This window comes from Atractosteus spatula, chromosome 25 (genome assembly GCF_055471065.1).
Source record: "Atractosteus spatula isolate fAtrSpa1 chromosome 25, fAtrSpa1.hap1, whole genome shotgun sequence".
Lineage (NCBI taxonomy): Eukaryota > Metazoa > Chordata > Actinopteri > Semionotiformes > Lepisosteidae > Atractosteus > Atractosteus spatula.
In genome coordinates, this window is record NC_142730.1 from 11,268,468 (window position 1) to 11,293,684 (window position 25,217).

At 46.5% G+C, this 25,217-nt stretch overlaps 2 pseudogenes; both read right to left on the minus strand.

Annotated features, from left to right (window-relative positions):
• Positions 1-18,871: 18,871 nt before the first annotated feature.
• LOC148815441 (uncharacterized) lies at positions 18,872-20,850 on the minus strand (annotated as a pseudogene).
• Positions 20,851-20,893: 43 nt separating this feature from the next.
• On the minus strand, positions 20,894-23,168 carry LOC148815442 (uncharacterized; annotated as a pseudogene).
• Positions 23,169-25,217: the final 2,049 nt, after the last annotated feature.

Genomic DNA, 25,217 nt, shown 5'->3' on the forward strand with positions numbered 1-25,217 from the left:
TTACTTCTTGAGGTGGCTCAGGTCCTTCAATGTGTGTAGTAAGATGCTACATATGTTCTATCAGTCGGTGGTAGCGAGTGCCATTTTCTACGCAGTGGTACTGTATGCTGGGGCCCTGGGATTAGAGCAGGGGATTCTAAAAGGCTGAACAAGCTCATCAGGAGAGCAAGCTCCGTCATTGGGTCTGACCTGGACCCCTTGGAGGTAGTGGCTGAGAGGAGAATGGTGTCCAAACTAGAGGCCATCATGGACAACATCTCCCATCCCCTCTATGACAGGCTTTCAGAAATGAAGAGCACGTTCAACAATAGACTGATTCATCCACGGTGCGACAGGGAACGCTACAGGAGGTCATTCTTGCCTTCTGCCATAAGACTGTACAACGCATCCACCTTGCGTCTGGGCAGAGGCAACATTGACAGTGACCTGTTTCTGGACAGAACACATCTACACATCTACTGCTACATCTGTTCTCTTTCTTTTCATGTTCACAACCGTTTTTTGAGCAATATATACCATGGACCCGTGCAATACATTTATATTTATATCTATTGTAACATGACCAGGGGAAGGGTCATTCATAACAGGTATTTTCAGAATGACCTACTTAAAATACTAGATATGGACCTTAGCAAAATGGCTGCCAAAAAGAATCAGCTGACCTTTAAATGGAAAGACCTTTAAATGGAATGAGAAACAATGAGACACAGCTGAGCCGCAACAGGAACCGAAATATAAGTGCCCCGGAGGCAGTGAACAGGGCAGAAGCCGATAAGGTGAATGCGGTTTGGAGGAAAAGAGAGGAAAGAGGTGTATGTTGAAGATCGGGCTAAAGAATAACGGACTACTGAAAGGAGAAAAGGTTTATGGTTTTTGGATTATGGACACTGGATAAGGATACATCGCGGATTGGCTTTATTACGGACTTTTGGAACTCGGATCGGATCAGGAATAAGGGAACGGATTACGGACTGTATTTGGAAGATAGTTGGAGGAAGAAACCCACGAAACTCAGGAAAGAAAAGTGTGGTGTGAGTACTACTTTCATTGACATAAACTTTCCCCCGGAGACACCACACTATATTTACATCTATAATTATATTCATATATGTGTTATACGATTTTTCTGGGTACTGTTCTGTTCTAGTTTGTTCTTTGTGTGTCCGGACTGTGAGTAACTTTTTTAAGTGCACCTTCACTGTACTGATTGTATTGTACGTATTGTATTATTATGATTGTATCATTCGTTACACTGTGGCTGTGTTGTCTGTGTAAAGCTGCTGTTGCACCGCAATTTCCTTCACGGGATCAATAAAATATCTATCTATCACACGCTCAAACACACACACTCAAACACATACTCACAGACACACACACTCACACACAGAGACACGCACACGCTCAAACACACACTCACAGACACGCACATGCTCAGACACACACTCTCACACACACACTCAGAGACACACACAGACATGCACACACTCAAACATGTCACAGACGTCAATTAACCTACCTGTACATTTTAGGACTGTGGGGGGGGGGTGGGGGGTGGGAATGGAGCACCTTGAGGAAACCCACACAAACACCGGGAGAACATGCAAACTCCACCCAGACCACAGCTCCAGAGTTGAACCCAGGGCCCCAGCACTGTGAGGCAGCAAAGCTGTATTTAATTTAAAATCATTTCAGCATTTTGAACAGTAAAGGTGAATATACATCCACACCCACGCACACAGTACTCACTTGTATCTGTATCCAGGGAGCTGTGCTGCAGACAGTATTTACAGTCTTTCCTCACAACTAATGAGACATGAGACACAGTAATGTTTAGTGCACATGCCAGAAACAGATTCATGTCAATGATGGGCTCTTGAAACATCAATCTGAGCAATCTGGGATCAGATTTAGTGACAATCCAATGTGTTTTATACAACCAAACTGACCTAATCATTGAATGAACAGCTCAAATTCCAGGGCTGTTTGACACGGGACCGAGAGAGAGGAAACACTCTGGTGGAGAAGCTGTCCTCACCTCCAGATATAATGAACATCCTCAGCTGAGAAATCAAGCTGAGACACTGTGCGGGTGTGGAAACTCTCATGGCACTGATCGCAAGAGTGGGAGCGCTCCCCTTGGTGCCCCTGTTTGGCTGCTGTGTGTCTCTCAGGCTGGTCTCCAGTCCCTGGTGGCAGCACTGGGCCCCACCCTTCCTGTGAAGCGCTTGCTGAAAATGTGAGGCAGGTGAAAAGAGTTCTTCCCATTCACACGATTCTTATCATTTGTGCAGCAATAACACAGAGAGGGACAGGAGCTGTGCTGCACCAGATTCTTCTAGGAGGAAAACACTCAGCCGAGGTATTGTACCAGTCAGAGGGACTGAACTGCTCGCACTACTAGTTCCGTCATTCTCACCAGGATCTGCTCCTGGGGACTGCTCACCCACACGCTGCCTGACACTGTTCCACTGGGGCTGGGGGTCCTAACAATGTCAATGTAGTTTACAGGCATGTTCTTGCAGATGAGAACCCCTCCATCACCTCATGCATCAGGTCACCTGTGTCTTAAGCAAGACATCCCAGTGATTCTCTCAACGTTAGTGTGCCAGTCCAGATTTAAAAGAGACGAGCACCTGAGGTTTAATCTGGAGCTCATACAGGACTGTGCCACAGTCATGTGATTTACAGTCTGTCTTGGATCCGATTTACTGATCTGAGTAGATCTCACAGATCTTGATTTACTGATCTGGCCTCACTTGTGAGTTTCGGCTCAGTGCTGTAGAGGTTCAGGCAAAGACCTTCAAGCTTGTGGTGGTGGAACTTCTGTTCCAGTGTGGGCTGACCATGAAAGACCTGCTTTGATACGATTGGAGACATAAGACTTCAAATCAGCTTTCTAGATGAAGTGAAAAACAACTGAGCCGCCCTGCAGTGAATGGAACCTTTCTGAGCTGCTGTACATATCAGAAAGCACTCTGGATTCTTCTGGATTCTCTCAGAGGTTGACAGCTCAGGGGCTTCATTTTGTGTTGAATGTTGTTGAAGAAAAGTTTAGAAATTGTTGAAGAAAAGTCTTCACTCAGGTTAGGTGTGGTCAAGCAAAGTCCTTTATTCATGCGCATGGGGAGAATATAATCATGCAGATCTGAGAGCAGCCTCTCATACAGATCTGTGAGTAACCTCTCCACCGAGATGGTAAATGCAATTAGTTTTATCCAGCAGATTCACACAGGAAAGCTCATTCTAAGTTTCCATATTGGGAGTTTTTTTATCTCTACAAACATTTCTTTGTAATTGACCACATTCTTCTTAAAGAGCAATTTTACCTTGTATACAGACAAAAGGAAGTATATAAATAAAAGGTGTGAAATGAGCTAGACATTCTGCTATTGTAGCATTAATATCAAAAAGTCAAATAATATGCCTGCAATTGTTCTTTCATACTGTTGCTGGGTAAAAGGCATTTTTCAAAGCCAACTAGTCACTATCTTTTAAACTTTAAAAAAGGTAAATGCTAAAATTCTTCCTTAATGCAGAGTTAGCCTTCTCATAATGACCTGATGCTATACCTGATTTCAAATCACAGCTATTGATTGCACATGGGGTAATAAATTGCCTACCATTTATTTTAATGATGGTGCTCGTTTTCCAATAAAACCGAAAAAAAAATCAATGAACAAAACATCTGATTCAGCATAATCATGTCCGATGTAATAAAGTTTATGATGTGTTTATAAGTGTTAGAGATGAGGCAAGAAGATTTCAAATAGGATCCTGAACAGTGGTCCCAGGAGAAACAAATACAACTCAAATCTCCCTAAATGGGACGAGCCTGCCTTTCACTGCAAACATGAATTGCCGGCGTGTTAAAACTGGAAAGGAAGTTACAGGAGTCTCTCAAGAAACTGTCCCAGTACATGGAAATGTTATTGTTGGAGTGTGGAACAAGCTGCCCAACACTGGCGTCTTTCAGGAAACAGCTGGACATGACTCACCAGTCAGGACAGGAGTGAGTTCTTTACACAAAGTATTGTAGGAGTGTGGAACAAGCTACCCAGCCATGTTACTGAAACCTCTTTTAGGGAATGGAAGGATGATGAACTGAGGTGCATCTGACAAGCATTTTCACTGGCGCCTGTGTTATTACTCTGTGAATAATTAATCTAAAATATTCCTACTGTACTATTGTTTATCATTCAGGCCCCGCCCCCTGCTGATCGCGGCTTCTGATTGGCTGAGTCGCAGCTCCGCGCGCTCGGCGTCTCCGCCTCCTCCGGCTCCGGCTCGCGGCTGCCCGCTCCGCTGAGGGCGCGAGAGGAGCGCAGCCGTTATTTGTGAGCGGCTGTGTGTCGGAGGAGCGATCGTCTCCCTGCGGCTGATCCCTGTGGAGGCGTGTGGGGCTCCTGAGGCGCGGCTCTCTGCCTCCTGTCACACTGCGGAGAAGAGCCGAGGGCAGACCTGCAGCCCCGCTCCGCGACGGGTCTCTGCTGCTCCCGGGCGCAGGTATTTCCCGCAGCAGTGTGTCAGTCTCACACTCTGACAGCGAAGCTCTCAAGAGAGGTTTTGCCTTCAGACTCAGCGAGTCCGGGTTGCAGCGGCGATGTGCTTCAGTTCCCGCAAAGCACTCTGGGAGGGTTTGCTCCGGCCGCAGCAGTGACGTCACGGAGGAAGGAGAGTTCCGGCGTGTCTGCTCCTGAGAGGGTGTGCTGGCTCTCCTGAAGCGTGTGGAGTGGGGACTGATAACACACATAGTGAGAAGGAGGGGGCACAGACAGGGAAAGTGATCTTCTTCCTCTGTGTTAGGTAATGTCATGTCATTCAGATGCAGTGACATCTGTCTTGTGCTTCCTCTCCTGGGTTGCTGTGGATTCAAGAGAATAATCTCTCTTCTCTTGTTGAGGTGGTCCTGTCGTGCTGTAGTTTGAGAGAGTCGTTGACAGTCCTCATAGCTGTGCAGTAATTTCAGCTGCCCAGTGTGGTGTGTTGGTGTGTTTGCTCACTCTGCTGTGGACCTGATTGCCTCCCCTGTGTGTCTGCAGCTGCTCTCTAACACACTGAGCGCAGTGGCGGATGAGGTGTGGGCCTGTAGGCTCACTCAGGCCACAGTCAGAGTGCTCTGCTCTCTCAGCTCCACCTCTGAGGAGAAGGTGAGTCTGACAGAAGGCTGAGCTACATGAGAAGCTGGGACTTTTACTCTCTAAAAGTCTTATTCCTCACCTAGTGTTGTGACGTAGTGACATAGCAGGTGTGTCTGTAATTTGCTGTGTATTAGATGTTGGAAGGTGTGTGTCTGTTCAGGCTAGGTTCATACGTGTGTGCTGTTGTGTTGATGTGAGCTGTGAGCAGTGTTTGATTGTGCAGTAGAGGGGAGAGCCCCTTCAGGGTTCTGCGCTCTGTGCTCTACTTCAGTGTGTCGTTTCCACAGCTAGGGATGCTCCCATCAGGCTGTTGAGGGCCGATTCCCTGTCATTAGAATCGGACGCTTTTTTCTGTTAAAATCATTACAATAAGCCATGTACATGCCTCATGTCCCATGGCTAAGTGTTACCCTGGTTATTTTTTCCCATTAAAATGAACTAGACCACAGGTATAATTTGTTTATTTTTATTAACAAAATAAAATGTAGTGGGCTTATTGTTCAATTACCATAAAATAAACACTACTGACTAAAAGAAATAAAATAATCACTTAAAATAAAATAAAGACTTTTTACTCATCAAACATGCACACAAAAACTTTTATAAATATTACATATACAGTACATTTGGCACATACAGTATATAGCAATAACAAAAAAACAGCTAAAACAACATTAAAGGCTTGTCTTAATCACAACCCATAATTCTAATAAAATAAATAAAATGTTCAATAAGATTTTTAACAAGAAGATAGTAGCCAACTTCAACCAAAAGGAAAGAAGTCAGAATCATTTGGCTCTTTAGCTACTGAGCCTCTTGTATACTAATCATCGAGGGCAGATTCTTGTTTATGAATGGGAGCAGCTGTGCGTGTGTTGAAGACAATCTGTTCCTCATCTCATGCAAAATGTGCGCTGCTGTGCTGAATAGACGCTCGCTGTCCACACTCGTACAAGCAGCGCAAAGGTAGACCTGAGCTGCTTCTGCCAAGGCAGGGAAACGGCTTGGATTGCTCTTCCAGAAAGCCACTGGCTCTGTGCTTCTTGGGATGAGTTGCTGACTGAGGTGGAGATTAATCTCTGATGCTGTCGAGTCATTCCTGTCCCGACCATCGCTTTTATCTTCATTCAGAATCTCCTCATACGTCGCCTGCAGAGATCCTGCCCGTAGTTCTTTCGGCTGTCTTGCTGTGCCTGCTGTAAGGCTCCAGTGTTTTAAGTGTTGCCGTTATTGATGGCTGAGCGAGAGTCGGTTTGCAAGTCGCCGCAGCTCTTGCACTTGCTAATTGTTCACACTCTGCATATTCTTTTTGGTGTTGAGTTCTCAAATCTCTGATGAGGTTCATGGTGTTGAACGTTCTAGCCGGTGATCTCCCACGAGCGACTTCTTTTGCACATGTATTGCAAACTGTAAATTCTTCGTTTTTTGTAGAAGTGTGGAAAAACTGCCAGACTGGCGAGGACATGTTGCTACTGTATGTTCAGGTAATGTCGGAAATGTAGTCATCGCAAAATTGGTTTTTGAGATTGGTCAGTTTAGAGACCACCGATCGAGTCATTTGGAATGAAAATCGGCTGATATCGATCAGCGGCTGATCGATGGGAGCATTGCTATCCACAGCTAACATGTCCTCTCAGTGCAGCTGTACAGAGCAGCCTCCTGAGCTCAGTGCTCACTGTTCTCTTCTCCAGTGTCACAGGCCTTCCTGTACCAGTGTGTCGGTGCGGCTGCCCAGCACCTCTCTCAGCAGGAGACTGTGAAACAAGCGCTTCAGGACAGTGTGAAAGAAGCAGGATTTGAGAATCCTGTGGAGAGAGAGGTGAGGTGATCTGTTCCCACTCCTCACACACAGACTCAGGGCTTCTACTGCTGTTGACGACAGCCATGAAAACCGGAAGTCTCTGAGCGATTCCTTTCTACACGACTGATGGACAGACGCGGAGCATCTTAAAGTATGAAGACAGATGGAGAGATTTTCAAAGCACTTTTCTGTAGAGAAGCATTTTCTACCTTTTTCAGAAAGTCACTGATTATAGAGATTTGACATTCTAGAAACTGACAACATATGAATGGAAGTAAACATTAAACCAGTGTTCAAACTGCTTTATTGAGTGTAGGTTGTGTACTGCCTGAGCCTATCCCAGCAAGCTACAGCACAAGGCGGGGTACACCCCGGGCGGGACGCTAGTCCTTCACAGGGCACACAGACACTCACACCAGGCTAATGTTACCACAGGCCAATTAACCTACCAGTATGTTGCTGGATTGTGGGAGTAAACTGGAGCACCTGGAGGAAACCCAGGGAGAACACGCAAACTCCACACAGCAATCACCCCAGGACTTGAGCTAAAACTAGTTTACTGGTCATTTTATCACCAGAGAGGAAGGAAATTTAACGATCACAGTTAAGATTTTTATTTTTAAATTTGCTATTAAGAGCAGAAGACCTCATAGTGTGAACTTCATAACTGCTTTCTGCAGACTTGACTAACCTGCTGGTACATTCTGTAAGGTGTGTGCAGTCAGGATTTATTCCAGTGAGTTTTTCACTCCTTTCAGGGTCTGCCTGGGCTTCAGTGAGTGAGCTGCTGTGTGTCCCCCTGTAGGAGCCCAGCGTCAGACTGAGCCTGTGCCGCAGTGTGGGCATGATGGCACAGGCAGTGCGCAGCGCCAGTCCCTCCGGAGCTCCCAGCTTCCCTGCCAAGGCCGAGCTCCTGGCGACAATGATGGTCAGTGTGTCTGACGCAGCCGCCTGTCTGCTGTTTTCCCACACGGATGCTCTGACAGTCCTTACTGTCAGTAGAAATCAGAGGGGAGAGAGGTGCCCTCGCTCTCTTCCTCACTGCAGCTGCACAGTCTCTGGATTCTCAGCTGTGCCTCTAGATGAGCACAGGCCCTGTCCTGGTGTCTTTTGATGGAGGGAAGTGGGGTTTACATTTCTCTCCCGTCTCTTCACAGGCGTTTGTTAAAAAGCAGCCCAGTGAAGCCCTGAGCCGAGCTGTCTGTCTGCAGGCCCTGCGCGCCTGTTCCACACTGAGGTACTGTTTCCTGATGAAACTGCCTTCACTGCTTCCATTTCTTCACAATTACATTTTTAAGTGTGCTTGAGGCAGATGGGCATTATGTTTGATGCAGTAAGTGCCATTTCCTAACATCAATATGTGGTGCATCAACTGCAGTACTCCTACGTCTAAAACAATACATTCAAAATATATGATATGATGTAATGTCAGACCTTGATAATGGCTTCCATAGGACTGGCCTGTGTCATGCTTTTTCTGAAAGAGCTATAGTGACAGGTTGTATAGTTCCATCTGTTTACATCATGATGAGTCTTGAGGAAGAGCTGCTAACAGTGTCCTGTTGTTCCTTGTCCCACTGTAGCTGCAGCCCAGAGCTCCCTGCAGTACAGAGCACCTGACTCATGTGCTTGTGGAGGATGTGCTGCTACTGCCTCTGCAGGATCGCAGGGGCCCTGAGCTCCAGATAGGACTGCTAGACTCAGCTGCTGGTGTTGGGTACAGGTGGCAGACGGTGTCTTAAGAATACCTGCTCTTGCACTGTGGAACCTGTGAAAATTCACGATGGCTGTACATCTTTTTGCAGAGCACAATCCCTGACACATGTGCTGTATCCTTTTCTTAAAAATGACTGATTTCCAAGGTTTGGAAAAGGAGACATTAAGTTGGAAAACGTATGGAAATCTTAGTGTCAAAATAATGCTGACCCAGTGAAGTTCATTGCACACAAATATATTGGTGTTAAACAAAAATACACTCAAGCTGACCTCCGAAATCATCCTCCCGAGAAACGCCGGGCTGTTACTCATGTTGGTCTGAGACAGCAGTTGGCTGGGGGTCAGAAAGTGGCTCAGCCAGTCACGCTGAAATCTACCTGTGTCAAGATAACAGAAGGAGGCAGAGTTCATTTCCAATTTGTGATTTCAGTTACATTGAAGTTCATATGTATTTAATATTTAAATGAATGATTAAAGATTTGCCATTCGTGCCCGATCACTCACACGTGAACACAGTTGACTGATTCCTGCAGCTCACCTTCACCAACAGAGTGTGATGAGACTGTCAGCAGCGGAGAGCTCTCATGATGGTGTAATATTTCCATCCAGTCCTCAGTGTTGTCTGTTGAGTTGAGCTAATATGGACGTGATTTGGACTCATGAACAATAAGTCTTCACAACTGTCTTGTCTTTTAAATTCGACAGTTCATTGCAGGGCATCAATGTCGATAACCAGGCGAACATAAAAACAGAATTACAGAACCTCTTCAGAACCAAACTAAGCTGTTCTCTGAGAGTCACACTAAGCAATTGCTATTTTAAACATTTGTATTTGAAATCAGTGATCAGTATGAGTTTTAAACTTACGAGACATCTAGCCAACAGTAATGTTTACAATTTGACAGCGACACGTTGATGACACAAAGGGTTCAAACGATATTTATAGTTACAGTCAAACCTCAATCCTGCTGGGCAAGCTGATCAGAATTCGCCAGATAAGTTTGATAAAAATGTTGGAAAAAATAATACTACCTAACAGAAAAATGTCGTAATTAGCCAGATATTTTTTTTGCTAGAAATCATTTGAGTAATCTAGTTTCTGGGAAAATATATTTAGCCACAGCTAAAAATATGAGTAAATTAGAAAAATGTAAACAATGTAAAATACAGACTAGCTATTGCTGTATTATAGCTTTAGTCATCAGTTCAATACATCTGAGGAACAAAAGCAGCACAAATACTACTTTCTGTGGCGTTAAAAGAAACTCACAGTCTGTTCACAGGTAGGGCTGCGATTCCTTGTGGCTGGAGCGGTTTTTTACTGTGTAGGCTACTCGGAGTGCTTGCAATAAGGAAAGTGGTGTCTGAAGTGTGTGAATCGTTACTTTCAGTAACTGGCACCTCCTCAAACAGAAATGACTTAGACAAAAGCTGTCCTATATTCAATTTCAATTCAGTTTAATTTATTTTTACATAGCGCCTTTCACAACAAGGTTGCCTCCAGGCACTTAACAAAGCTGTGTGACAACACATGATGTTACAGCAGGGTGCGAATTATATCTTGGCATCAGGGGGAGCTCACCCCTGGTTTGGTGGGGGACGCATCACGCGTGAAAGGCCAGTCAACTAGCGCATACAAAGTGAGCACTGGATTATATAGTTATAGTTTAACAGGAGTTACTCTTACCTTACAATAGAAGTGACCACAGAGGCCTGGGCTCAGCTGTCTGTGGTGTCCGTCCTGTTGCCCATGAAGTGGACGAGCGGTGGCCTGCTTTACTCCAAGATGATACAAAAGGCAGGGATCGAATCTCTCCAAAGGAGGTCCATTCAGATCAACAAAAAGAAGTGAGGAGAGGCTTCGTTTTCTCTTAGTGTCACTCAGGGCAGAGAACCCCCGCTCGCAGTCGGCTGAGGTGGCGAGGCACGTCCGGCCTGCTGTGGAGTTTTCCCAGCGTCTGTCCTGATGCTTTGCCTTATAATTTCCAGTCGCGGAATTCCTCCCCTGCCTCTCTGACGGGTTCGCCCAGTGCTTTAGCAAGCGCACCAACTTCACCTTCCCCGTAAAGAATTAAGACCTCACGATCCTGTGGCCAGAAGCCCTTATCCAGCGGTTTCAGCATCTGGACTAATTCAGATTCCGAGTCGCTTTGTAAGGCTATTGATCACAGACTGATAGAACTGGAGCCGGTTTATCTTTCCTGTACCCTCTGAGATGTCAACATCTTTAAACATGTCCAGTGACGAGCGCTGCTTGGCCTTCACTGCGGATTGACCGCCGGTGTCTTTCCTGGCTGTCAAGATATCGAAGGTCTGCTGAATGTGGCAACTGGACTCCACCAGAGATGTGTCTCTGTTTCGGAGTTTCAGGGAGAGGCCCAGCAGCTCACGGAGAGCGTCTTTCATAGATGCCAAATCAGCAACAGATGAGGAGTTAGTGAGGCGTTTGTGTAGTCCCTTGTGTTTCTGTCTCTCAGTGGCACTGCGTGATGCATCCTCCCTCGCTTGCTGTTTTAAAATGGTGTGCTAATGCAGGGAAATCTTTCCATACTGCTTTTACATTATTAAAACTGCTTGCCACCCATCTAATATTCGAATCTGGCCAATTTTCAAAATCTGCACATTTAGATCTGCGGCTGCTTTCTCGAGCATCCGAGCGTTCTTAGTCGATTGGTAATAAAGTGAATATAGTTTTGCGATAAAGAATTCAAAATGGTTACACCCAGCCACTTCTTTGAGAGCATCTTGGACTGCCAGTTCACGGCAATGTGCCAGACAGTGTATGGACTGCACTTTAGGAAAGTCATGCTTTAGACTAGCAGTCAGTCCAGAGGATTTGCCAGTGAGCACTGCAGCCCCGTCAGTGGCTATGCTGATGAGATATTTCTTCATGAACTCATCATCAAAACCCACGTTACTAAGGCTCCCTCTCAGGCAACTGTAGATGGATTCTGTGTCTGTGCCATCCGTCAGCTCTGTGGTGTCCAAATATACATTGTCCACATCCCCTTTCCCACTCTCATCGCATCTCATGTATATGATGAGATGAGCATGCCCGTTCACTGTGCTTTCATCAATAGTGAGGCTATTTTGTGACTTAAGTTCTTTTATACTCGACACAAGCTTGTTCTGCATTTGCTTTGCAATATGACCTATAATTTCAGCACAGGAACGGTCTGACTTATGTACAGTGCCTACTTTGGCACCATTAAGCTCCGGTTACATTATTGTGGGCAGATCTGAATGAAACTGCAGTTTCTTGAATTAAATTCAAGTACCTTGTTTGGGAGAATTTCTTTTTGCTTTGTCTCTTCAATATCAACAGCCCTTTTATGTGATAAGCTATCATGGTGTTTATATATTTTTTTCCGCTTCTGGTTCTGCAAAGGCCTACTCACATCTCCATGAATCCACTCCTCAGATAAATGCATGCCAAGTGCTTTTTCTGACAGCAGAAGACTCTTTGCATCTCTGCACAGTGTGCATCCCAAGTTTCCATTCTTAACGAAAAGCCATGGGTTACGTTTTTCCACTCTGTCCACTGCTGGCTGGTCCAGTTAGCCGGTAGATCGGTGCCGACTGGGGTCACAGAGGGACCAGCCTCTTCCTCTGGGGAGCCAGTGCTGCTGGTTGACGTATTCGGAGGGGCAGGCCAGGCAGGCGGGTCAGCAGCTGAACTGTCTGACGAGCAACCACTAGCAGCAACAGTCAGATCGCCCATTTTGGGTTGTTTTGTGAACCCAAAATTAGCGAGTACAGTTCCTTGTCTTCTCTTGGGCATTATCGTCGTTTTTCAGAAATATGTATTGAAAACTGAATGTCATTGGAAAGTTTCTCTGCAAATTTACTGTGCACCTTTTTTTTTTGAGAAGACGTAACCAAGAGTGACTTGTTAGCTTGTCCGTTTGTCACGTGAAAAGCAACGTTGCCTACTTTTGTAACAGCACCACCATGCCTTGATCGGTAATAGTATTCAATTGCTTAGCTATTTCTATGGCAGCAACACGCTGAAAACAGAAACGCAAATGTAGTCTATACTGGAAAAAAGCGACACATACTGTAGAAATAGGAATTTTTTTAATTGACAGTTTCCATATTTTAGAGACCCCCCCAAAATTTTGCAAATGGTCTCTTCAGGGGAGCTCGTGCCTTATTCAGGGGAGGTAAGCTCCCCCTAGCTCCTCCGTAATTCGCACTACGTGTTACAGTACAGAAAGAGAAGAGGCCAAAACAGAGGAGAGGAACCCAAAACTCCTCAGTAAGGAGAAGAAAAACCTCTGGGGGTCCAAGGTCAACTGGCTGCCCAACCCCTCTGGGCATGTTAACATTATACAATTCAAAAAAAGTACTAAGTGTGGAGTATTAAACCTTCCATCATGTCCTTCTGTGTGACAGTACTCCATGCAGATCCCTGTAGACCAGCAAATTCTCCCTAAACGATGGCTATATTCGTGATGTCCCCCTTGGATCCGTGGCACCAACCGGACATGTGGGGAGAAGAATAGGATAGTTTGGTCAGAACAGATGTATCTACCTGGCAGGCCAACACAGAGACACACAATGGCATGTACAGCAGCACCAGCAGCCATAACTGCAGCAGGCTATGATGTAAGGTGTGAGTAGGCTAGGCTGAAGTAATAGGTTTTCAGTCAGGATTTAAGTCCTGAGATTGACTTGGCATCCCGTACGTAGGCTGGCAGATTGTTCCATAAACTAGGGGCCCTGTAGCTGAAGGCTTTACTTCCAGCTGTTATTTTATTAATACAGTACATGGACTAAGAAGAAGACCTGCATTCTGTGATCTAAGTGGGCGACTTGGATTGTATACATTAATCAGCTCCATTAAACAGACAGGCACCTGACCTCTGAGAGCCTTATAAGTAAAAGAACTTTGAAGTCTACCCTGTACCTGACAGGAAGGCAATGGAGAGAGCTAACTATACAGTAGGTGTGTTTGTACTTTCTACTCCTAGTAACAAATACACAAAACCGCGTTTTGAATTCGCTGTAAGGTGTTGAAAGTGCGATAGGTGCTCCCTGATAGTAGGGCATTATAGTAATCTAATCTGCTGTATACAAAGGCATGTATTAGTTTCTCTGTATCTTGAGTGGAGAGAAGATGCCTTAGTTTTGCAATGTTTCTTAACTGTAGGAAGCACACCTTCGATACTGCATTAACATGAGAGTTAAATGAGAGTCTTGTATCTAAGATGACGCCTAGATTACATGCCGAATCTTGGAGGCAAAAGAGTTGAGTGACAAAAGGTTTTCAAATAGTCTTTAATTCATTAATGCAATTAGCTAAAGTTACAATTGACGAGTTGGGTGATTAGTTACCTAACTCTTAGTAACCATTAGTCTAGTTACAATGACTCACCTAATCCAAACGTGGATTTGTGAGAGATCAGTGAAATATTGTAAAAAGGTGGAGATGAGCGGTTTGCTCTGTTTCCATTGGTGTCTGTGGTGACTTGGTCGAGGCATGACTGCGCACAGTATCTAAAGAGGGGGAGGGGCCATGGGGAGGTCAGTCTTGCTGGGATTCACTTTCGGGATTTATATTGCACTCAAGCCAGAGGGCTAAATCTCTCCGTGCACTCCAGTCATCTTCTTACAATTATTACTTATTTTATTGTATTTGAAGTATTATATATTTAAGTCGGTGAAAATTTTGTTTGAAGTATTACATATTTACTTATTTAATTCATGTTCATAACTTTATTTTATTGTTTAAGTTCTGCAAAATAAAAATGTGCTTAAAATGTTCGACATGCACTTCAGTTCAATGTGAACAACACAGTAGCCAACCAACAGTTAATAATAACCTAATAGTTAACTCCAGGCAATAAAAAAGTTGTACTCCTTTTAAACCATGTTCTATTGAAATTATGAGAAAACTATCTATATCGTGATATATATCGTTACTGTGCAAAATTAAAATTATGCTGGGCAAACAATTTTTTTAAGTTTAAAAAAAGAAATTGAAAATATGATACTGTAGCGTTTTGGAGTTCACACAGGATAAAGGACAAGTGCGGAAGAGATGGCGAAACAAGCAACTGCTTTTATTCTCTCGTCAAAACAAAGACCAACACAGGATTTACACACACACATAAGGGGACCAATGGAACAGATACACAGTTTAGGGTGGTAACTCGTTAACAGAAGACTACACACTTACAAAGCTACACAGGACACTTAAACTAATATAACACTCTTTACATAAGCAGCGTCAGCTGCTGGTCATCGTGCTGACCCTCAGACTCTCCCCGGCTACAACTCCCAGCCTGCTTCGCGGTACCCTGAGTGCCTAGGTGCGCTTCCTCCTCACCATCGGGAGAGGGCGCTACACTGCCCCCACCTGAAGTGTCTGGTGTCCCGCCGACATCGAACACCCCCCTCAGGCTGTCCTCATACTCGGCTAAAGGCTGTGGAACTCTGCGTGAGCGGCCGCTGCGCCGCGGTGGCGGCTGGCGGCCCACGGACGCCCCATTGTCAGCCGACTCCGACCCCGGCTGCTCCTCCGGATCCTCCCCGCGGGGCTCTTCCTCCCGAACCCGGTAGGGTGCCAGGCGGTCTCGGTGCAGGACCACCACTCTCCCCCGTGTTCGCAACCGGACCCGGTAGCAGACCTCGGCCACCGCCCCGAGGACCTCAGCCTCTCTGAGGCCTTTGCGGCGGCGCGGGCTATACCCCCAAACCTAGTCCCCGGGCTGGAAGGCAGGCTCCCTGCAGCGCAGGTCATAGTACCGTTTCTGCCAGACTCCCGCCTGAATCAGGTGGGTCCGGGCAAAGCTGTGCACCTGCCGCAGGTCCCACTTGTAGTCCGGTCCAGCCGGCGGTGCCGAATCGTCTCTGGGCACCGGGCCGAAGACCAGGTCCACCGGGGTTCGCATTTCCTGGCCCAGCATGAGCAAGGCCGGGGTGCACCCAGTAGATTCCTGGACCGTGGTCCGATACGCCCAGAGCGCAAGGTGGAGGTGGCCCCCACCCGCTTCATAGGAGCCCCCACCTGGTGTTGTTGGAGGGGGGCCCGAGAGCGCTTGGGGGGACCCTTCTGCGCCATGCACACTGCACACATTCAGCAGTACCGCTCCACGTCCCGGTGGCAGAGACCCCAATAAAAGTGGCCTCGGAAACACTGCAGGGTTTTCTTACAGCCGAAATGCCCCATGCCTGGCTGGCCGTGCACCGCTCGGAGCACAGCCCCGCGGAGCGACTGTGGTACCACCAGCTGCCACCGGATCTCGCCACTGGAGGGTACCCGCCACCCCTGGCGCAGCACCCCGTCCCTTACCTCCAAGGCCTCCCACAGGGAGCAGAGGGCCTTGAGGGACTTTGGGTGCGGGGCAAGCTCCTCCAGCACAGGCCGCGCTCCTGCTGCCTTCCAGCGGAGCACCGGCCCCACATCAGGATCAGCTGCCTGTTGCTGCGCCAGGTCTGACAGGCCCACCCCCAGCGGCCCCTCCATGGCCATGGCCGCAGCGCTCACCTCCGCCACGGTGTGGACGGCCCCTTCACGCTGCTCCCGCCGGGTGCAGTAGCGGCAGTCCGCGGCCTCACGGTGTGCCGCGAGAGAGCGTCGGCATTGAGATGGCGAGATCCCGCACGGTGCGCGACAGTGAAGTCATACTCCTGCAGGACCTCTATCCATCGCGCCATCTGCCCCTCCGGCTCCTTAAAGTGGAGCAGCCAGGTGAGGGACACTTCATCGGTCCTCAACCAGAACTGGGTCCCGAACAGGTACGGCCTGAAGTGGCGGACCGCCGCCATCAACGCCAGCAGCTCGCGACGGGCAACTACACGCTCCCCATCTGGCCCCTCCTGCGCCAACAACACGCCCACCCTCAAGTCACTCACGTTGGTATCCAGGATATACAGTAACCGCGGATCGGGGTAGGCCAGCACGGGGGCCCCCCCCAGGGCTTTGCGTAACCGGCCGAAAGCCGTCTCAAAGCCTGAGTCCCAGTCGAAATGGCGGCCCTTGTTGGTGAGGCGGTGCAGCGGGGCAGCGGGGCAGCGATGCTGGCAAAGTCCCGGACGAACCTCCAGTAGTACGAGGCCAACCCCAGAAAGCTCCGCAGCTCCGCGGCGGTGTGGGGAGTCGGCCAACCTCTCACTGCGGCGACCTTACCTGGGTCTGTAGCCACCCCTCGCGGTCCAACAACATGTCCCAGGAAGGTCACCTCCCGCCGCAGGAGCTCGCACTTGCGGGGGTTTGGCCTCAGGCCAGCACGGCGGATGCAGGCAAGCACTGTCTGGAGGTTTGTCAAGGCCTGGTTGAAACCCCAGGCATGAACCAGCAGGTCGTCCAGGTACAGCACACGCTGGTTCCGGGGGACCGATGCCAGCACCCTCTCCATCAGCCTCTCGAACGTCGACGGGGCATTGCACAGGCCAAAGGGCATGACAGTAAACTGCCAGGGGCCCTGTCCGATGGAAAAGGCCGTCTTCGGGCGAGCATCGGGAGCGAGCGGCACCTGCCAGTAGCCGCAGCGGATGTCAAGGGAGCTGAACCAGGTCGACCCAGTGATGTATCCTCGGCAGGGGGCAGAAGTCTTTCAGGGTGACCTCGTTCAGCTTGCAGTAGTTCACCCAGAACCTCCACGAGCCATCTTTTTTTCGGACCAGTACAGCTGGCGCCGACCACGGGTTCGCGGCGGGCTAAGTCACCCCCACTGCGGACATCTCCTGGATCTTTTCCTCGGCGGCGGTCCCCGGTGGGACGTCGTGTTGGATGAGGGCAGTGCAGGTGCAGTCCTCACCTCTCGCTGCAAAGAGGTCCTCGTTCTGGGCGAGTACCGCCTGGAGCCGCTGCCGCTGGTCCCGATCGAGGCCCTCGCAGCTTCGCTGGTAGAGGTTCTCAACGGCGCGCCTCGCTTCCACTCAACGCTTGGCCCCTGCCGCCACCGCCGCCTTGTCTGTTCCCCTGGTGACTCAGGGGCAGGATCCTGCACTCTCGCTCCCCGGCTCCAAGGCCTGGTCCGCCCCGGCACCACTGCCTCTTTTCCGCCAGCTCCGGCAAACCCGCGTCCCTCGGCCTTCGCCGGGCCTGCCCTCCACCAGGTGAAGTCGCTCTCCCTGCCACACCAACTCCTGCTGGGCCAAGTCCAAACTGGCCCCTGCCCGATGCAGCATGTCCAGCCCCAGGATGCAGTCCTCCTGGATGGGTGTGAGGTAGCAGGGGTGGCGCACCATCGCTGCACCCAGACAGATGGCAAGCTGTCCCGTCACGGTCCTCATCCGCAGGCCGGAGGCCTCCCATCCTGGGGGGTTGGTACCCTCAGTGTCGGGGAGGACGCCCGGCCGGAGTGGGGTTACCGATGAGCCGGTGTCGAGCAGGGCCAGGCAGGGTTGGTCCTCGATTCGGTAGTGGAGGTACAGGCCCCGGCTACAGCGGGTATCCCCGGTGGGGGAGGAACACGACATCAGTGGCGACCGGGCCCAGTCGCTCTCCTGGTCGGCGCCGCCGCAGGGCCAGCCTTTCCCGCATCAGGTCTGGCGCCTCCTCCACGCCGAAGCGCAGCCGGAGAGCTGCTGCCAGCGCCGCGTATTCGCCTCGGTCCTCCTCCGGGACATCCAGGAGCAACTGGCAGGCCGCTCCTTCCAGCGCCGCCGCCAGGAGGCCGGCCATCTCCCGGCTCCAGCCATTCGTCCGGGCCGCGAGCTGGAACTACGCCTTGTATGTCTCCCAAGGCGCTTCCCCATCGTAGTGACCGGGTCGCAACCACGCAGCGGGTGTAGGAACAGCTGGCTGGCTCCGGCAGGGAGGGCATCTCCTCTCTTGGGCACCCGCTGGGCGGCAATAGTGGGCAGTCGCCCCAATTCTACCGACGGGACCACTACTGAGTAGCCCTGGTAAGGGCTGTGGCCACCTGTCACACCCAGGAGTTGCTCAGGCTCTGTGTGTGCTGCCGGTGGGCTCAGTCTCTTTTAGGGTCAGCCAGCGCTTGACAGAATCAGCTAGTGTCTGCCACAGGTTGTCCATCCTGCCTGCTTCTGACACCAATGTAGTGTATACAGGTTCTCTCAGGACAAAGAACTAGTGGAGACGTGATAAGTAAACCAAAAACCGAACGCAGGATATGCATACACATGAGGAGACTGACGGAACACGTACACATCATTAGGGTCATCCTTACTTAACAACAGGCTATACACTTATATAGCTACACAGGACACTAAAACTACTATGACACTATTTACATATGCAGGGTCAGCTGCTGGTCATCGTGCCTGGAATAATCACAGAATAAGTCCGACTCACAACCCTCGCGCTCCCAGTGGACGACCTTCAGTGATGCATGCCTTCCCCATGTTTATATGGCGCACAGAACTACTTGCAAGCAGTTGACCAAATCAAAGTTGATATCTGTCGAGAGACTGATAGAGAAAATAGAGTACAAATAATATTCACTAAACGCAAGGCATTTGAACTCATCGAATTTGAACTCATCTGCACGTTTCATAAAAATGTCGGATAAAATCTACAAATAACCAAACAATTCAAACACAAATAAAAAAAAATCAGGTTCTGCAAAGTTACCGCTACCCCAAGAAACATTTAACTGAAGAGTTAATGACAAAGATTAATTCTAAATCAAGTGCTGACCAAAGTGAGCACTTAGAATTCATCTTCGTCATGAACTGTCCAGTTGTTGTGCAAATAAACTCTGCCGCCATATTGTGACTAAATAACATACAACGCAAAAGTTGTAACATTATTAGACACTAGATAGCAGCAGAGTTCATTGGCACAAGTGCTTGGTAGAGAATGCACATGGCTCAAAAAAAGAACGTGTTTATTAAACTGCATCACCATACTTTAGGTGAAAAAACATCCATTAGTTTCTCACTCAATATATGAACAATCAGTCTAAAAGATATTCTTGTACCAAAATGACAAAAATAAAAGTGCAATTTAACCTGGGACTTTTTAATTTCTTAAGTGAAATGGTGAACATTCTATCATAAGTACACTCAAAACTCATATTATCATCTTATATGCTTATATACAGTGTATAAAGGTACAGACTTGGTCAGATGGCCTTTAAATGCGTACTGTGAATAAGTATACCTTACCAAAAGTTTTGAATGGTGAAATATGCACATATTTCTTATCTGGGTAGTCTGTAGGTTGACAGACTAAAATACTAAATTATGTCCATTACCCATATTATATTACATATTACTTTCCAAAATTTTGTTCATTTCACACCTGAAGTCAGAATAGCTATCATAATGAATAGACACTCTCAAATACCAGCCACATGTATGTGCCATAAGTCTTCTCTCAAATCCTTGCATATCAGTGAAGTCAACAGTTACAGTCTTGCCAAGAAAGAGATCTGAGCCTGTGTTTCCTTCCATCACACTCTCGCAGGTATGTTGTAATATGCTTTGATATTTCCTTTTCCTGTGCATTCATTGTGCAGGGAAACTTCAGTGACCACATGCTTTTCCTTGCCGTTGGCTGCAAGTTTTCATACACAGCTTCCATTTTCTCAAGGGCTTTGCTGAGGGGAGTGAGTACACTTTCCCACTGTTCGATAACATAGTGTAAGCAGGCTCTTGAGTAAGGGTTTTGTGAGCCAGTTCTTGCAGAATTTGTTCAATGTTGTGTGCACTTGGCATTCTTCAGCAGCTGTAGTTGTCCAAGATTTCCAGTAATTCATCTTGGCCAGAACTGTTGAAGTCTCTGCGACAACATTCCAAGGTATAACGGTCAGATTCTGAGACATACTTTAGAAAATTGTCAACAAGATCACTCTTCACATATCCAAGAGCTGCCTGTTCCAAGATTACAGGAGCAAGCTTGATGAGCAAATACTTCTCTTTCTGCCAACCAAAAGAAATAATTCTACCTATACTCTGCCACTTTTTCTTGCCATAGTCATGTCGGAGAAATGGTATCTTGAAAGTGGTACCTGTTGTACATTGTTAATAGAATTCATGCCAGAATTCAGAGAGGGAATCTCTGAGAACGCCTCCCTCATCATATCCATTCTCATATTGCCCATTTGATAGTAGAAGCTTTACTTGAATTTCTGATTGAGTATATGAAAGGTGTTCCTCAGTGAAATGTTCAATAAGCTCAGATAGTATTTGGCTGCGATGGACAACAAGAATTTTTTTGTCTGGTTCCCTGAGTTCTTGTGCCAGAGGCAAAGTGTCTTCTAGACTTTGTTCTCCCATCTCAGAGAGGTCTCCATTGAAAATTGTAATGATATTGCTATCCTCAACATTTTCCCCAGTAGTAGAACTTTGCAGAGCTAAACCGGAATCGTCTGTGACATCTGCAGGATAAAATTGTGCCACGTCATCACTGCCTAAGTTTAAATCATTTCCAGTATTTCCAACATAGATGACATCTAATGTTTCTAATTCCAATGGTGGATCAATTTGTGAGTCTGTAGAGGGAAACTCCTGTGTGTTTTCCTGTGAGGGACCTGCAGTGTTTGATTCTTGCTGTGTCTCCACACCACCATTGTCATGTTTCTTTTTGGTTGACTGATAGAACCTCATGACAGTTAACTTTGAGGCTTCATATAGAGCTCCCACTGTACTGTCCTCATCTAAGGAAACTTCTTGGTCATTTGTCAGATCCACCTCAAACCCAGAAATATTTCCATGTGCATTCTTTCCATCTGGGAAAAACAAACTTATTGCCTCCGCTATGAGGTCTTTTTTTTCCAGTGCTTTGAAACACTTAACTTTCGTGTTCCACCACCCTTTTTGGTTCACACCTGGATAAAGCCTCCTTTTCCTTCCTCATACAGCATCCAGCCCTACTCCACTTTCCTTACTTTCCTCTCTGTGTTCACCTCTTGATGAGGAGTGATATTTTCTGGGTGCTTATGCTTTTTTCTTTTATTCAGTTTTGACTTCAGTCTATCAAAAAGCTTTGATTTCCTACTGTTGGGCTGTTTTTCGTGTCTCCTACAATATCCCATCACTGCCAATCTGTCTCCATAAGACGGCAAATAATTCCTCATCTGTTCATCTGTCATTAACATCAGGACACTGGCATCAATCTAAAAATGAATAGTGTGTTACCAATTTTCAGTTTCAAAATACCATACTTAAAGCATCATTTTATGTGGATCAATATGCTGATACTGGTTTAAGGAAAAAGTCCATTCGGGATTGTTGAGGTATAAAGTGAAAATATCTACTATACATGAAAATATCAATATACTGTACAGTACTGTGCAGAAGTCAGAGACCACCCTTGCATTTATTTAATTTCCAGTTAAAACAGCCATTCAGTGCAAATTATTTAGTTTTTGGTGTCAGAAAATAATGCAAGAAACATATTTGACAGAAAAGTACACTAAATATAACATCAAATCAAACAGTATTTAGTTTGTCCACTCTTTACTTTTGTGCACCCTTTTGGCACTTTAAGTCTTCCATCCTTCCACTCAAACAAGTTACAGCTGTGTCCTCCCAACACAAGTTGATCCCAAAACTGTCACTGACATTATATTAGAACACTTTCCATTAAAAGTGACACTAACATTGGGTAGACACTAACATTGGACACTAACTACCCAAACACACCACAGCTGCCTTGCACATATCTTTGTCATGTGCATCTGAAATGGCTAGAGGCGATATTTCTGATAATATTAAGATAATTCACTTGCGTTAGGAAAATATAAGTCAAAGGAAAATAAGTGAAAAACAAGAGTTTCCAAAACTGGAGTTAAAAATTACTACAATATATAGAGAAAATGGGACTCGTGCAAGGCCTGGTAGACATCACCATCACATAGACAGAAGTGAACGTTTTTATCACTCCTGCATCAATTCTGAAAAAAATCCACAAGTGTTTCTGTCAATACTTCCTTTGTAAGAAGACAACACAATGCAATGGGTCTGAAGGGGTGTGTAGCTGTCAAAAAGTCACTATTTGAAAAGGAAATAGACAGAAGAGAAGAAAATTTGCCCTAGAACACCAAAACTGGACACTTGAGGTAAGTAAGGCTTTATGGACGATGAGTCATTGAGTGGATTTGGATTTGGATCGGCAGAAGCAGAAAATACAACCAACTTCTAAGACTGAACTTTGGAGGTGTTTACAAGAAGCATGAACGAATATCCCAGTGGATTTATTTGAAAAACTCAAAGAAGGTCTCCTGTAAATAATGGAAGCTGTAATAAAGGCAGAAGGTGGACACACTAAACAATGAAAGATCTGACATTATATTTAGATGTGGATGCTTTTGTGTAATTTTGTGTTAAATATGTTTCCTGGAATAATTTCTGACATTGAAAAATAAATTAATTGCACTTAATGGCCGTTTTGACAGGGAATTAAATAAACGAAAGGGTGGTCTCTGACTTTTCACAGTACTGAAAGTGCTGTTAATATCTACAGTAGGTCAGTGGGAGTTAGTTACAATAAACATGAACACATCCATTCTGTTAACTACCTTTACTTCCTTCATTTTTCCGATAGTGGACTCTGGAATGTCCCTCTCCCTGAGGAAATCAATAAGATCCTCCATCCTGCAATTGTGGCCTAGGAAGCACACATGGGACAGTGGTGCAGCATTGATTAGTTAGCATAGTGTAATTACCTAGCCTCCTGTTTGCCCAGACTCCAACAGTATGCATTATAGTACATTTAGAAGTAGTCCAGGACAGGCAATGATGACCAACACTCCCCACAAATTTGCATTCATGTTACTGTGCTGAAATAGCTGCTGGTAAAGTGTTTGCAGGAGCTGCCTTGTACACACAGACGAAACCCCCACAAGAGTACAGGCCTACTGTTAGTTTTGACTCATTAATTAGGTCGCACTTGAAAAGGTTAAATTGCTCAACCAAAGTAGCTCTTGCATATGTTTTTTTTAAACTTAGCTACGTTAGTCTATGTACAGTTTACGCAGATGTTATTTAAGTCTGTGAAATGTATGAAGATATCAGTAGAATGTGGCACTGTACCTGGACTGAATTGTGAACAGTGGATTTCCTATGCCAGATGAGCAACCTACTGTACTTTCATTGCTGGCGCCAGAATTGACGTCAAAACTGTGAGACTTGAAGTCGGAATTCTGAGATACCATAGCTCGTTTTTTTTTACTCCCTGGCGGAAACGGGCTTCCTGTGGTATAAAACAGATCAGCGGGTCCGTGTTCCCAGTCAGGCTGGAGAACAGCGCCCCGCCCACTGCGCTCCGTCACGGAGGGGGCGGAGCCTAGCAGCACAGACTGAGCGCTAATGGCACCGATCGCATCTGCATTCATAACTTAGTGTTTAAAATGAATCTTCTTCATCCTAGCGTTAATACCGCATCGGCAGGGTCCGCTTGTCGGCGCGCCCGTCTCCATTTGGCGCGGTCATAGGTGTCCTCCGGGGTGACGTTCACTTTCCGCATGTCTTCAGTGATCTGATCCATCCAGCCAGCTCTCACAAGCAATGGAGGCCGTATGCGTTACAATACGCTTTTAATCGTCTTTAATGATTTATACATTTTGGAAAGGTTTCATCTATACAAAACAGTTAAAATAAATTATAAATTTAATCATTATTATACATAATATGAGGTATGAACGATAAATATAGTCATGAATATTAAAATTGCGTTGGAGTCAATTGTTGCTCTTTTTTCCATATCTTGTAAAAAGTGATAATTTACAAGACTTTGGTCAAATGTGCATTTGATCTGACAAACTAAAATCAAAATATCACAAAATGAAAGTAAACAAGTAAATTATAAAAAATAAATTTGGCGCTAGTAAAATAAAATATATCAAATTAAAGTTCTAAAATAATGAGAAATGAAATGTAAAATATACTAAGAAATGTTCCTTTTCCTATCAGCAGCAAAGGCCTGAGCAACGGGCTGCTGGTTCTGCAGAAGCACTCTGTTGCTCCTGAGGAGCTGCACATGGTCCATGTGAGAGGGGAGCTGTGAAAGAGCCCGGGCAGCTTCTTTCACAGCTCCAGCAGTAAAGAGGCATCGCAGAGCCGTGGCAAAACTGAGCAAATTGCCATATGAACCTTACAAGGAGATGCTCTTACTGCCACAGTCAGTTCTTTCCTAGCTCTAAGGATGTCATAGGAGGAGTCACCCTGGGCTCTGTTATAGGTCCCTATGTTAATGATCAGTAATATATCCTCATTCAGGGCCTGGAGGTGGTACAGGTGCTGGTGGGCACTGCGTGTTGTGCCAGGGTGCAGCCACACCTGTTATGCTGGCATCAGTGTTTCCAGGCCCCACAACATAGAGTCGCTGAGGACATGCACTTTCTTTGGACCTGATGGGCATTATCACAGGCATTGCATGGCTACATCATAAGATAAATCTTAAAAGTATATAAACTGTACCTGAACAACATACATATCCAACGAATAACAATGAACAACAGTGTAAAAATCATAACTCACAAGTAACTATAGACAGTGCTGGAAACCAGTTATCACAAGGCACGGGGAAGTTATTTGCATCAGCAGTTATATATAGAGCAGTAATTTCGTATTGCTGGGTCCAGGGATCAACTTTTCTCCAGCCTCCCTGGCGCATCAGCATCAGCTACAAGATGTTTTCCATT